The sequence below is a fragment of the Amblyomma mixtum genome, chromosome 1 (assembly GCF_055824585.1).
Source record: "Amblyomma mixtum isolate Tamu chromosome 1, ASM5582458v1, whole genome shotgun sequence".
NCBI lineage: Eukaryota > Metazoa > Arthropoda > Arachnida > Ixodida > Ixodidae > Amblyomma > Amblyomma mixtum.
Genome location: NC_143012.1, coordinates 153,256,932 through 153,270,274, shown reverse-complemented (window position 1 = coordinate 153,270,274; position 13,343 = coordinate 153,256,932). Strand labels below are relative to the sequence as shown.

Genomic DNA, 13,343 nt, shown 5'->3' with positions numbered 1-13,343 from the left:
GACTGCTTTTTTCCACTCGTCAGGTATATTTTCAGTTATCCAGATTTTATTAAAGAATTTTAACAGTGCCTCTACAGCAGCCTCGGAGAGATGTGCAAGCATAGCGTAATGCACGTTGTCTGGTCCCGGTGCTGTCTTTTTGCCAGAAGATAGTACCTTATTTAATTCTTGTAGTGTGAGAGGCTGGTTATAATCCTCATCAACACCTGCTCCAGATGGAAATTTTTGTTTTTCAGCTATTGATTTGTGTTTCTGAAATGTTGTTGTTGTTGTTGTGTTGAATTTATTGGCGCATAAACACCTAAGGCTATCATGCGCCAAGAACAAGGTATGGAAAAATTGGCTTGGTCAGAGTTTGAAAACAAAGTGGATAAAAACGGTGGTGTAAAGGGCCTAAAAGTTATTTTTACTAACTAGCTGATGAAAGACAAGAATTTTAAAAATGTCTGAGAGCAGAAACTTTTAAAGGTTGGGTCGCCTCTGCAGACATCCTTGGCTCGGCAAGGATTTCGAGGCTCCCAACAGCTCAGATAAAGACCTCAGCCTCCCTCTCATGATTGAGAAAGTGGCTGAGGTGTATAACTGTATGTAGTGAAGCACAGGGTGAGTAAATTAGAGTTTGTGAACAATACTGGCTTCCCTTAAAAAGCTAAAAACACAGGGTATACTGACAAGTGCATCTTTGCCTAAAATCAATGCTGGATGAAAAGGAATCTGTTCTTTGTAAAAGGTAGTAAAATGTTTTTTCCTTACAGATTCAAGTTCCGTACATGAGAATAATATGTGGGTTACTGTTAGTTCATCTCCGCACTTTTCACAAACAGGTTTGTCTTCTTTTGTAAGTAGGAAGTTGTGTGTGAGATGTGTGTGTCCAATACGGAGACGGCATAAAATAACTTCGATGAATCGTTTTTGGTGTGAGCATGATTTCCATTCGCCTAGGATGGGTTTTACTAAATGTAGCTTATTATTTCTTTCAATATTCCATTGCGACTGCCATTTATTTCTTAGCTTGCACTGTACCAACTTCATACAATCATTGTAGGGGATGTTCACTTTCTTGATTTCTTTGTTCCGAGCTTTTTCAGCACATTCATCTGCTTTCTCATTGCCAGCGATTCCAATGTGGCTGGGAACCCAGCAAAATTTTATGACTTGTCCCTGTATTATCGCGCTTGTTATGTTGTGTATGATATCCCCGATTAGTGGTGTCACTGCATTGCTATGGTGAAGTGTGTTTGTGTAGTTGGATGAGCTTGAGATCTCAGCAAAATGCTCGCCCAGTATGTTGGCCTGTTCTTCTAAAGATGTTTGTGTCCTGGGTGCTGTCAAGAGAGGAAGTGTGAAAGGGGTATGGTCACCAGTAGATTTACGAACTTTTTCCCACATTTTCTTTGATGTTATTGAACTATTTATTGAGGAGACATATTTCTGCCAAGAGGTTTTCTCTGCATTTCTTCGCACATACCGCGCTCTGGCTTTTGCCTTCTTAAAGGTGAGTAGGTTTTCTGCAGTGGGATATCGACGCAGAGCGCTCCAGGCTTTTTGTTGTTTTTTTGCTAATGTGCATTCTTTTCTCCACCACACTTTGTGTTTCTTTTGTGCAAGTCCTGTTGTTTGTGGTATAGCGAGTGTTGCGGCCGATATTATGCATTCAGTAAACTTCTCATTAATTTCATCTGTGCTAAGGTCGTCACAAAATTCCTTTTCCAGAGTGGCACTTTTTGTAAAAAGTGACCAGTCGGCGAGCTGAATTTTCCAGCGCCGTGGCCTTGTGGGGATGATTGGAGTGGACGATGAGAGCCTGATGACGGTAGGTAAGTGATCGCTGCCCATGTGGTCATTTAAAACATCCCATTTAAAATCGTTAAAAAGTAATGGTGATGCGAAATCTAAATCGAGAGAGCTCATTTTTACTGAGCTTGGACAGCAATATGTGGCTTTTCCCGTATTTAAAAGACAGACATTATTCGAAAGTATAAAATCTTCGATTGTTTGGCCTCGTGAGTCACAGCGTTCGCTTCCCCAAAACGGAGAGTGAGCATTAAAATCGCCAACTACCAGAAATGGCTCCGGCAGTTCATCGATCAGGCCTTCTAGATCTTGGCATGTTAATGTGATGTGTGGGGGAAGATATACAGATCATATTGTTATGGTTTTGTAGCTGATGACGCTAACCGCAACCGCCTCAAGTTTTGTTTTCAGTTTGATTTCTTGAGCCGGGACGCCACTTTGGACGATGATTGCGACGCCTCCCGAGAGTCTATTTGCATGTTCGCGATCACGCCTAAAAGTTGTATAATGTTTTAAGATATTTGAATGTTGTGGACCAAGATTGGTCTCCTGGAGACATAGGGCTAGAGGCATCACTGACCCTAGAATATGAGTTATATCACTGTAGTTCCTCAACATTCCTCTACAGTTCCATTGTATTATGAAAGCCATCTTAGTTTTGTGTTTGTACTGATTGAAAAGCTAGATCAAGTTGTTTATGGCCCCGTGACTCGGGGCCTGTCTTTTTTTGACCGATCCAGGGAGCTCCGCCGACCATCCGACGTGGACGGTGAGGGGCTGCCCGGGGTCGTGTCCATCGCCTGTGCAGAGGCACTGGACGACCGTGCAGGAGGCACATTGATTTTTGAGTTAGACCTCGACCTGTGGGAAGAGGTCTTTGGGCCCGCCGACCCGGGGGTCTGCGTCCCCTCCTTTGTTGTAGGCGGAGTAGCGTGAGCTACTCCACCAGACGGCGCGGATGTCCCCGCCCCAGGCTCACTACGTGTGACCTGGACAGGTGCCGAAGCCTGGTGTGGTGCGCCGCGCCCACGCACCACATCGGCGAAGTTTGTTTTTGCAGTGAAGGAGAATTTGTTTGTCTGAGCGTATTGCCTTCGTGCTTCTTTGAAAGAAATGTTTTGTGTAGTCTTGAGAGTAATAATTTTTTTCTTTTTTCCATGAAGGACAAGCTCTGGAGTAGGCAGCATGGTCTGCTTCACAGTTTGCACACCGTGGGTTAGCAACACATTCTTCGGATTGGTGGTCCTTCGAAGAGCATTTTGCGCAAGTTTTGCGGCCGCGACAACTCTGTGAGCCGTGGCCAAATCTCTGGCAGTTGAAACATCTGCGTGGGTTGGGAATATACGGTCTTACATTTATTTTCAGGTAGCCTACTTCAATGGATTCGGGCAAAGTGCTCATGTTGAATGTCAAGATCAGGTGTTTGGTGTCCACTTCTTTGCCATCCTTCCGGATCTTGATCCGGTGGACATCTATAATTTCTTGGTCAGTAAGTCCTTCGAGCATTTCCTTTTCAGAAAGGTGGACAAAATCTATTTCAGAGATGATGCCTCGTACAGTATTCAGAGACCGATGTGGGGTCACAGAGACAGGGATGTCCCCAATGGATACAATTGTTGCAACTTTTGAGTGTTGTATGCTGTCGCGCAGTTCAAGAAGTAAGTCGCCACTGGCCATTTTTGACACCTTGTAGCCAAGGCCTAAGGCATCCGTCAAGCGTTTTGAGACTTGGAATGGGGATATTATCCTTGCTTGTGTTTCTTCTGTTTTGCTATGGATGACGTGAAATTTTGGAAATGATACTTTTCTTTTTTGAAAAAAGTCGTCTGCTTCGGTCCGCCCTCTCTTGAGAGAGCGATCAAGTTTTGAAAGGGGGGGAGCCATAAAAAATTGAGGTTTTTCGGTCATGGTGCCAGCCACCCACCATGGAGCCCAACAGGGGGACGCGACAGGAACTTGAAAGCAAGTCCTGCCCACGCCAGCTGTACACCTTAACTATAACCTAATATGACTCAACTCAGGGTAGTTGGTCACACACGGTTAACCCTCGCCGCCAGGAAAGAAGGAAAAAACAAAGAAGAGAGGAGGATACAGGAAAGTTGTAAGAAAGGAAATAGGAAAGTGAAAGATAGAGGGGAGGACAGGAAAAGGCGACTGCCGATTTCCCCCGGTCGGGTCAGGCCGGAGGTGCCGTCTACAGGAAGCTGGGGCCAAAGTGGTGTGTTGCCTCCGCCGAGGGGCCTTAAGGGTCTAAACGCTCGGCATCGGCTCAACCACCAGGATCCCCTTTTCCCCGGACACGGCGATGCCACCCATGGCTAAGCGCGGATGCTCGGGTCCGTGGTGACGCATTGTTCACCATCATCCCCCTGCGAGGATGTCCTTGCGGATGCTCAGGTTAACCCCGTGGTGTCGCCACTCACCAACGTCTGCATGCTGCAGACGCCTCCCTGCGGGGACAGAATTTACGTGTCGCTGGATTTGATTCCCGTATGCAATGAATACCAAGTTGTGCCCATGACATTCACGGATCACTGTTTAGTGAAATGCGTATTCGGCACCAAAAAACGAAGGAATGCATTTAGCTGGGAACTATGGAAATTTAACAACAAATTGCTCAGTGATGAGACCTTTAGACGGGTTGTACTGAATGAACTCATTAAAGTAAGGCCGGGCACATTGTACGAAATCTGGAAGCAATGGGAGATGTGCAAAGAACAGATTAAAATAAAAGCCATTGATAGGTACAGTTGCCTGCGGTACCAGGAGAAAATTAAAGAAACCCAGCTAAAGGCTTTGCTGGAAAAACTACATGAGCAAGAATGTAAGGCACCCGGCAGATGGGTAGATGATATTAGGTAAAAGAACAGCTTGCGTTGATGGAAGAAGACAGATACCGAGGAGCGTTAGTGAGGGCAAGGGCGGAAAGTTGGGACATGGGCGAGACGCCCTCGAAAAGAGCACTGGCTTTGGAAAAGGCGCATGCGGAAAAAAATCATATTGATAAGATTGAATGGGGCGGCATGCTATCGTCAAATGACGAACATATCAGACAAGGCTTCTTCCAGTATTATCAGCAGCTTTTTAACAAACAGAAGGTCGACATAAACGCGTTCAAAGAAAAGTTTCTTATCGCTATGCCACGACTAGACGAAGACACGAAGGAAAGATTAGAGATGCCAATCACAGAACTCGAGGTCGAAAAAGCAATCGATAGTTTAAATATGGGAAAGTCGCCTGGGCCAGACGGCCTAAGTGCAGCCTTCTATAAGTGGTTTAAGAACGAAATAGCGCCAATATTGACTGCGTTGTTCAAAAAAGCCTACGAAATAAACAGATTGCCGCTGTCATACGGGTTATCTCACACTATTCTAATTCCAAAGACAAATAACGAGGAAAAGCTCCAGCAGGTCACAGCTTACAGGCCAATTTCCTTGACTAATGTCGATTATAAAATATTAATGAAAGTGCTAGCAAGGAGGCTACAGTCAGTAATTCAGGATATTGTTGGCCCTCACCAAACGTGCGGAATAAAGGGGAGATCAATTATGACTAACATTCACACGGCAAGATCGGTTCTGGAGTGTTGTGATCTGACTAATGACTGTGTGGCCATCCTCCAACTAGACCTCGAAAAAGCATTTTACTGTGTAGCCCACGAAATTTTGCTCTGTATTCTGGACCACGCGAATGTATGTTCAGTAATTCGAGAGGGCGTGGCCATGGCGTACCGCGTCTGCACTACGAGATTAATTATAAACAAGAGTCTGGGGGCCCCCGTTCGGGTGCAACGTTCGGTACGCCAGGGCTGCCCCCCCAGTCCACTTTTGTTTGCCATTTACATAGAGACACTATGTTTGAACATTATTAAGAACGAGGCTGTTAAAGGGTTTAGGTTGCAGGCAGCTGAAGTCAAGTTGCTTGCGTACGCGGATGACCTTGCGGTGTTTGCTGTGAATCAGCATAGCATACGGGAGGCTGTTGTATCTGTTGACAGTTTCAGGAAGGCAACCGGAAGTATAGTGAACTGGTCAAAGTGCCAGGGACTTTGGCATGGGGTTGGCCATCAACCCCAGATCTGTTTGCAAATGTGACTTGGGTAACTATCCCCCCAAAATACCTAGGAGTGCCACTAAATTGCTACAGGGACAGTGATGCATATTGTAAAGAACAAGCGAACGAACTACGGGAAAAATCAGATAGATGGAAGGGGGCACATTTATCAATCTTTGCGAGAGCGACGGTGTGTAACTTGTTCTTTTTAAGCAAACTGTGGTACGTCATGTAAGTGTTGCACTGTTCCCGGGCAAATGTACAGAAGATACATCGCATTTTAGCTGTTTTTGTTTGGTCCTCGACCTGGGAACGGTGCCGACGGACGAATTTGTTTAGACGTGTGAAAGATGGTGGCCTCGTCGCAGAGCGCCCCCCTCGGCTTCGGGAGGTGGTGGGTTCGACTCCCGCCGCCGGCCGGGTACCCACCGGTTTTCTCAAAATGGGTGCAAGCTATGGCCCGGCCTGGTGCTCGGCTTACTAGGGCTACATTGCTTGGGAAAGGAGCCTGCGCCTTCAAATCCCGTCACTGTGGGCAGAGAGTCGTGTGGACAAAGCACGACTGCTAGGACATCTGTTTCTGCGCCAGCTTGTAAAGAGGTTTTTTTTTTCCGAGATGTGCGCGACCCTTTTTTGAGAATTATGTGTCAACTAAGGTTGACCCGTGTTTTGCCTGATTTTGTTGTGGGAACAAATTATTTTTCCGGAAGAACTTTAGGTTACTTCAGAGAAGTTGCTGATAGCGTTAAATTTCTGGTTGTGCGTTTCTCGAGAGAATATTTAAGTGACGTGAAGCGGAGAAAGCTATACGCAGATCTGTGTGATGTTGTTTTTCCAGTGCCAATGTACAGAGCTTTGAACGATGGAGGCCACGGAGGGGATGTTCTGAAAAGAGTAAATAGAATGCAAGTACAGCCAGGAACCAAAACTTTCTTCAAGTTACATACGGAAACACTATCAGTTAAAAGGTTTTTAGAGGGAAGGGGTTTATTCCTACCGTGGGGTTCGCATTGCCTAATCTGCAAGTGTCCCGAAACAATAGACCATGTGTTTCTTCACTGTTGGGAGGGGTTTTTTTTTTGGGACGTTTGGCAACGAACAATTAAAAAAGAGCTGCCGCTTCATCCCTACGGTATCAGATATTTGGCAATTGAAAACCAGGACGGGTTTCCGTTTGATCAGGTAATGCTCTGGGGCCTCCATAGTATATGGCGCTCCAGAATGGCGGGGTAGTACTGCGATTCTGACGCGAGACCAGCCCGCATGTATTTTCGGGAAAATGTACGTAGATTTGTGGAAGTAATGAAACTACAAGCATGTGTACCCGATTGGCTACCCAGGATGGAAAATTTGGCTCTGTTGAGAGAATTTTAAACTTGACAAGGCCTGCCAGGAAGATCTGGCAACTTGCTGGTTTTCAGTTTGGTGTATGTAGTTTTTGTGTTGTTTACTTGAAGGCAATAAAGAAAAGAAAAAGGCCATACCATGTTGAATACGCCGGGTCTCGTCCGATCACCGAAGCTAAGCAGCATTGGGCTCGGTCTGTACTTGGGAGGGAGACCACCTGGGAACACCGAGTGCTGATGGCACTTCTTTTGCATTTTTATTCGCCCTTCACGTTTTTTTCTGTCATAGTTACGCAGTGTCTCAGGCAACTATACGAGGTGACGTTATTTTGCTATCGATAATACAATCTCATCGACAACGTGTAGTACGTGCGGACGCGAAACTGTGGCAAAACTCGAAGCGAACCCGTGGCGTCTCGGCTGTCATTCTGACGTCTGCCGCGGCGGGTACACTGCTGATGAAACTCTAGCAAAGCCCCAAGATAGCTGGGAGGCCCTGTGTGCGCATAACACTGCGCAGAAGCGCACATTATGCGCCCACCGAGGTAATGGAGGCGCGCCCACTGCCGGTCCATGTGTAAACAACACAGGCTCGCATCCGCTGCTCTTTCCGTGCATGCCGCAGTGGTTTAGGTTCGCCAGAACGGCTCAGAAAAGCGCAGGGCAGGTAACTGCACGCTTGGCGGCTGTTACCACGAGCGAGGGAAGTATCCATGCGCAGTTTTGCATCCTGGAGGGCCAAACACAGTACATAAAGACCTCGGAAAGCACTGTCTCTCGCCATCGGCCATACCATGTTCCCCGCCCACACGTGGTTAAGAACATGTGGTTAAGCACCTCAGAAGCTGCGAAGACACTTGCTGCCTGCAAAGAGCTACAAGTGAAAGGGCGCCGATGCATTATTTTCGACCCTGAAGATCAGCAGGTAAAGCTGCGCCTGCATTGGATGCTGCACGGTGTGGCGGACGACGACATCCGGACTGCTTTCGCGGCGTTCGGCAACGTGACGGAGGTGACACGGGAGCGTTGGCGTGTCCAAGGCTTGAAGGAGAAAGGCTCGACCACCAGGACTGTGCTACTGAAGTTGAAGCCGGGAATTAAGGTGGATGATTTGCCCCACCAGGTCCGAGTAGCCGGTGAGCTGGCCCTCGTTGCTGTCCCTGGGCGACCGATGCAGTGCCTGCGTTGCCACGGCACGGGTCACGTTCGCCGCGACTGCAAGGTGCCCAGGTGTTGCCTGTGCAGGCGCTACGGACACATGGACGCGGACAGCGTCCTTACCTACGCGTGAGCTACCGGGCTCGGAAAGGCGAACGACACTGCGGAACTCATGGACATCGCCGAGGCGGAGGAAGCAGCCACTGGTACGGACGAGGCGTGCAAGTCGGCTTCCACACTTGCGACGTCAGGGACTGCCAGTGACGACACCAAAGCGGCCGACGAACCAGAGAGCCAACAGCCGACGGGAGGCTTCCTCGGCGTCTGAGACGCCAGAGAACGGGGCGTGCCCATCAGAGCCCGTAGTCGTCGAGGGAAAGGACCTGAACGAGGACCACCACGAGAATACCGGCGCCCGCACAACAAGCGTCACGCCCCCCCCCCCCCCCCCCTTAATACCCCGGCGAAGCGTTCCCATGACCAGGCCAGCCCTGAAGGGGACAAAGTGGTAGCACCCGGCGTCGAGGAGCCCCCTGCAAGGACGACTCAAGCCCGGCGTTCGTCGTTACAGCCACGCCCAAACCATGCGGCTGACAAACGGTACTCCTCCGCAGGCAAGGTACTACTCGGGCAGACTGATGTTCTTGCGCCGGATGATACCGGTGGCAACAGTGGCGTCTAGCGGCGCGCTAGACGTGGAAGGTAAACACCATGCTGTTGGTTCCTTCCTCTTGCGTAAAAATGGCTCCCGCCTCCGCCTTTACAGTCGCTACATTGAATGTGAGGGGCCTGGCGGCAAGGAAAAAACAAGGTCAGGTGTACCGACTTATTACGGAGCGCGAGATAGATGTATTCGCCGTGCAGGAGACGAAAGTGGACGGCAACGAAGGAACCGACAGCATGGTGCGACGTTTCACGACTAGATTTTATGCTGTCGTCAGTCAAGCAGTGGGAACATAGGCTGGCTGCGTGCTTTTTGTAAAGAAGATGCCGGGGCTAGAGGTGCAGGCTTATTTTTCGTGTGTGTATGGCCGGTGTATTGTGCTTGATTTTTGTCTGAACGGCAATGAGTTGCGCATTATTACTGTGTACGCGCCGAATGTGGTTGAGGAAAGGATTGCCTTTTTCCAAAGCCTCCAAGAGCGCCTTTGTACGGAGAGGCGGCTCATTGTATTAGGCGACTTCAATTGTGTTCTTAATGCGCGCGATTGGTCAAGCATCCGGGGGTTTCGAGACAGGAGCACTGAAGTGTTGATGCGAATGATCGAGAACGGAAACCTTGAGGATGTGGCTGAACTTATTGAGGGTGCGCGGACCGTGCAGTTCACTCATTTCCAGGGCTCAAGCCATGCACGGCTGGACGGCATTTACGCATCAGTCGACCTTGCCCCTGTTTGCAACCATTATGAAGTTGTGGGAGTCTCCTTCTCAGACAACTGTTTACTTGAGTGCTGCCTGGGAAGTGTGAACCGAAGCAAGGCATTTTCGTGGGAAATGTGGAAGCTAAACAACACGCTTCTTCAAGACGAAATCTACTGCAGAGCAGTAAAGGATGAAATAGGGGAAATAAACCCGCGCAAGAACCTGAAGATTTGGCAACAGTGGGAGCTAAGTAAAGAATCTTTAAAAATCAAAGCAATAGAAAGGGCGACATGTATCCGTTATAAGGAAAAACCAGACGAAGCTGAGCTAAGAGCACTGCTTCAAACGCTGATGAAGCAGGAATGCAAAGAGCCTGGGAAATGGATAGAAAATGTCAGGAAAACAAAACAAAAGATAGAGCTTATGGAAGAACGGCGTTATCGCGGAGCACTAGTGAGGGCAAGGGCGGAAGACACAGCTGCTGGCGAAGCGCCATCGAAACGTGCTCTTGGTCTAGAAAAAGCGCGCGCAGAAAGAAATCACATCGATAAAAGAGAATGGGGGGGGGGGGGGTATCTTATCGGCAGACACTGACCACATCAAAGAAGCCTTTAATGAATACTACCAGAGGCTTTTTTCATCGACTCCTGTAGACGCAGTAGCCTTTACGCATCAGTTTCTTGGTGCAATGCCACGGCTTGACGAAGAAAGCAAAAAGAAAATGGAACTAACAATAACTCACAGCGAGGTAGAGCACGCGATAGATCAGTTAAACCTAGGAAAATCACCAGGACCAGATGGATTCAGTGCGGCATTTTATAATGAATTTAAGCACGAAATTGCCCCAGTGCTGTGTACAATTTTCAATGAAGCCTATGAAATAAACGTATTGCCTCCGTCTTTTGGGATCTCCCATACAGTGCTCATACCTAAAACGGATGATATAGAGAAATTACAATTGGTTACAGCGTATCGACCCATAGCACTCACTAATGTGGACTACAAAATTTTTATGAAGGTATTGGCGCGTAGACTGCAGACAGTGATATCGGATATTGTTGGACCCCACCAGACATGTGGAATCAAAGGGCGCTCAATTTTTTCGAACATTCACAAAGCCCGCAGTGTGTTTGAAAGCTGTGACGACATCAATTGGCGAGTAGCGATGCTTCAGATTGATCTTAAAAAGGCATTTGATTGTGTTTCTCATGAAATTTTGTTTACCGTTTTAGACCATGTGAACGTCGGTTGAGTTATCCGTAAGGGTGTAGCCCTGGCGTATCGAAACTGCACGACGAGACTGATTGTTAACAAGAGTTTGGGGGCCCCCATTAGCTTGCAGCGTTCGGTGCGTCAGGGCTGCCCCCTCAGCCCTCTCTTGTTTTGTATATACATCGAAACGCTGTGCATGAAAATCATAGAAAACAATAGTATTAATGGCTTTAGGTTACAAGCAGCTGAAGTTAAGCTGCTGGCCTATGAAGATGACGTTGCAGTATTTACGGTTGATCAGGGGAGCATAAGTGAAGTTGTCGGGTGTGTACGCGCGTTCAGCGAAGTCACAGGTAGCGGGGTTAACTGGTCCAAGTGCCTTGGCCTCTGGCATGGATGGTGGCCATCCCACCCGGACCATTTCGCCAACGTACCGTGGGCGACGACCCCGGGCAAGTATTTGGGCGTTCCGCTCGATGATTATCGCGATAGCGAGGACTATTGGAAAGAGCAAACTAAAGACGCACGTGACCGAGCAGGGAAATGGAAAGGCACCAGCCTTTCAATTTTCGCCAGAGCTACAGTCTGCAATCTTTTTTTTATTAGCAAACTCTGGTATGTGATGCAGGTTTTGCATTGCTCGCGTGTGAACGTTCAGAAGCTACACAGGATTTTTGCAGTTTTCATATGGGCGTCCGAATGGGAACGTTGTAGCAGAACGAACCTGTTCCGGCGGGTAAAAGACGGGGGGGCTAGGGCACCTCTCTTTAAGGCAGCTGGTGAACCGTTTTTTGTTTTTTCGCGACGTCACAGACCAGTTCTTGCGCACCGTGTGCCAAGTGAAGCTGCCGCGATTGCTGCCGGAGTAGGTGGTATCCACAGAAGAGCTCTCTGGTGGAACTTTAGGTTACTACATAGAGATTGTAGCAAGCGTTCGGTTTCTTTCGGCACGTTTTTCCACCGATTATTTGTGGAAAAGCAAAAGGAAAAAGTTGTACAATGATCTTTGTGATATTGTTTTCCCAGAGCCCATGTACAGGGCCTTGTACAGTGGAGGCCCGGGAGGGGATGTTTTAAAAAGGGTGAAGAAAACGCAGGTGCCACCAGGAGTATAGACTTTCATTTTTAAGTTACACACCGGGACGTTACCAGTTAAAAAGTTTCTAGAGGGAAAGGATTTCTTTTTACCGTGGGGATCGAACTGCTTAATTTGTACTGAAACAATAGACCACGTTTTTTTGCATTGCTGGGAAGGGGTTTATTTTTGGGACGTGTTACAAAGGACCATAAAGAAAGAGCTACCACTTGACGCGCACGGAATTCGCTATTTAAGCACTGATAGTGAGGATGGGGCACCTTTTCATCTCATAATGCTCTTGGGCCTCCACTGTATATGGCCCTCCAGAATGGCAGGCTACCATTGTGACAAAGACGCACGACCGGCCCGAATTTATTTTCGGGAAAGCATGGACTGGTTTCTTGCAATCCAAAAAGCAGCTGCGGAGCCTCCCGAGTGGCTCTCAAGACTAGAGCCGTTGTGTATGTTGCGGGAATTTTAAGCTGACGAAGCCAGTCTCGTGCTGGCTGACCCCGACAGTGTCGTATTTATATAGCGTTATGTGTATTTTTGTTGTGCAATGTCATGAGCCAAAGACAAGCAATAAAGAAAAAAAAATCGGCCATACCATGTTGAATACGCCGGTTCTCGTCCGATCACCGAAGCTAAGCAGCATTGGGCTCGGTCAGTACTTGGGAGGGAGACCACCTGGGAACACCGAGTGCTGATGGCACTTCTTTTGCATTTTTATTCGCCCTTCACGTTTTACAGCGCAGCTCTTTGGCGTCCGTTCCTGGGTTTCGCGTCGTCGTCGGCGTCGGCCTCGTAACCAGCTCCGCCCCCCTTTCATCCCCCCAGCGCTATCGGCGTCAGCGGCATCAGTCAGTCGCTGCTATCTCTTCCCTCCTCCCTTTATCGTGTTGTCCGCTTGCTGCGCGCGCTTCTGCCCCCATCGTTTCCCGCTGGGTGTACACGCCGCCCCCCTCCCCCCTCTTCCTGCGAGTCTCGGTTGTCAAAGCGCCGGCTCGAACTTAATTCCTTTCTTCGCTCCTCCTCCAATGCAACCCCTGTGCGGTGGCAATCAGAGAGCCAGATCGGTGGCGGCGGATCTGTATATGTGCACCGCCCGAGCCGAAATTGCGAATACGTGTGAAAAATAAAAAAAAATTCTGTGATAGCGCATACATGTGTTGCTCGATTTCTTTGCCTCAATCTATCGAAAAGGTGAAACAGCTTATTTGCTGCGCTCAAATTTCGCATTAGGAAGTAACGTAATCGTCGGTAATTTTTTTTTTCTGTCATAGTTACGCAGTGTCTCAGGCAACTATAGGAGGTGACGTTATTTTGTTATCGATAATACA

The 13,343-nt window shown here is 48.2% G+C and overlaps 2 pseudogenes; both read left to right on the top strand.

Annotated features, from left to right (window-relative positions):
• Positions 1–7,317: 7,317 nt before the first annotated feature.
• On the top strand, positions 7,318–7,436 carry LOC149368017 (5S ribosomal RNA; annotated as a pseudogene).
• A 5,160-nt stretch (positions 7,437–12,596) lies between these two features.
• On the top strand, positions 12,597–12,715 carry LOC149368016 (5S ribosomal RNA; annotated as a pseudogene).
• The last annotated feature ends 628 nt before the right edge of the window (positions 12,716–13,343 follow it).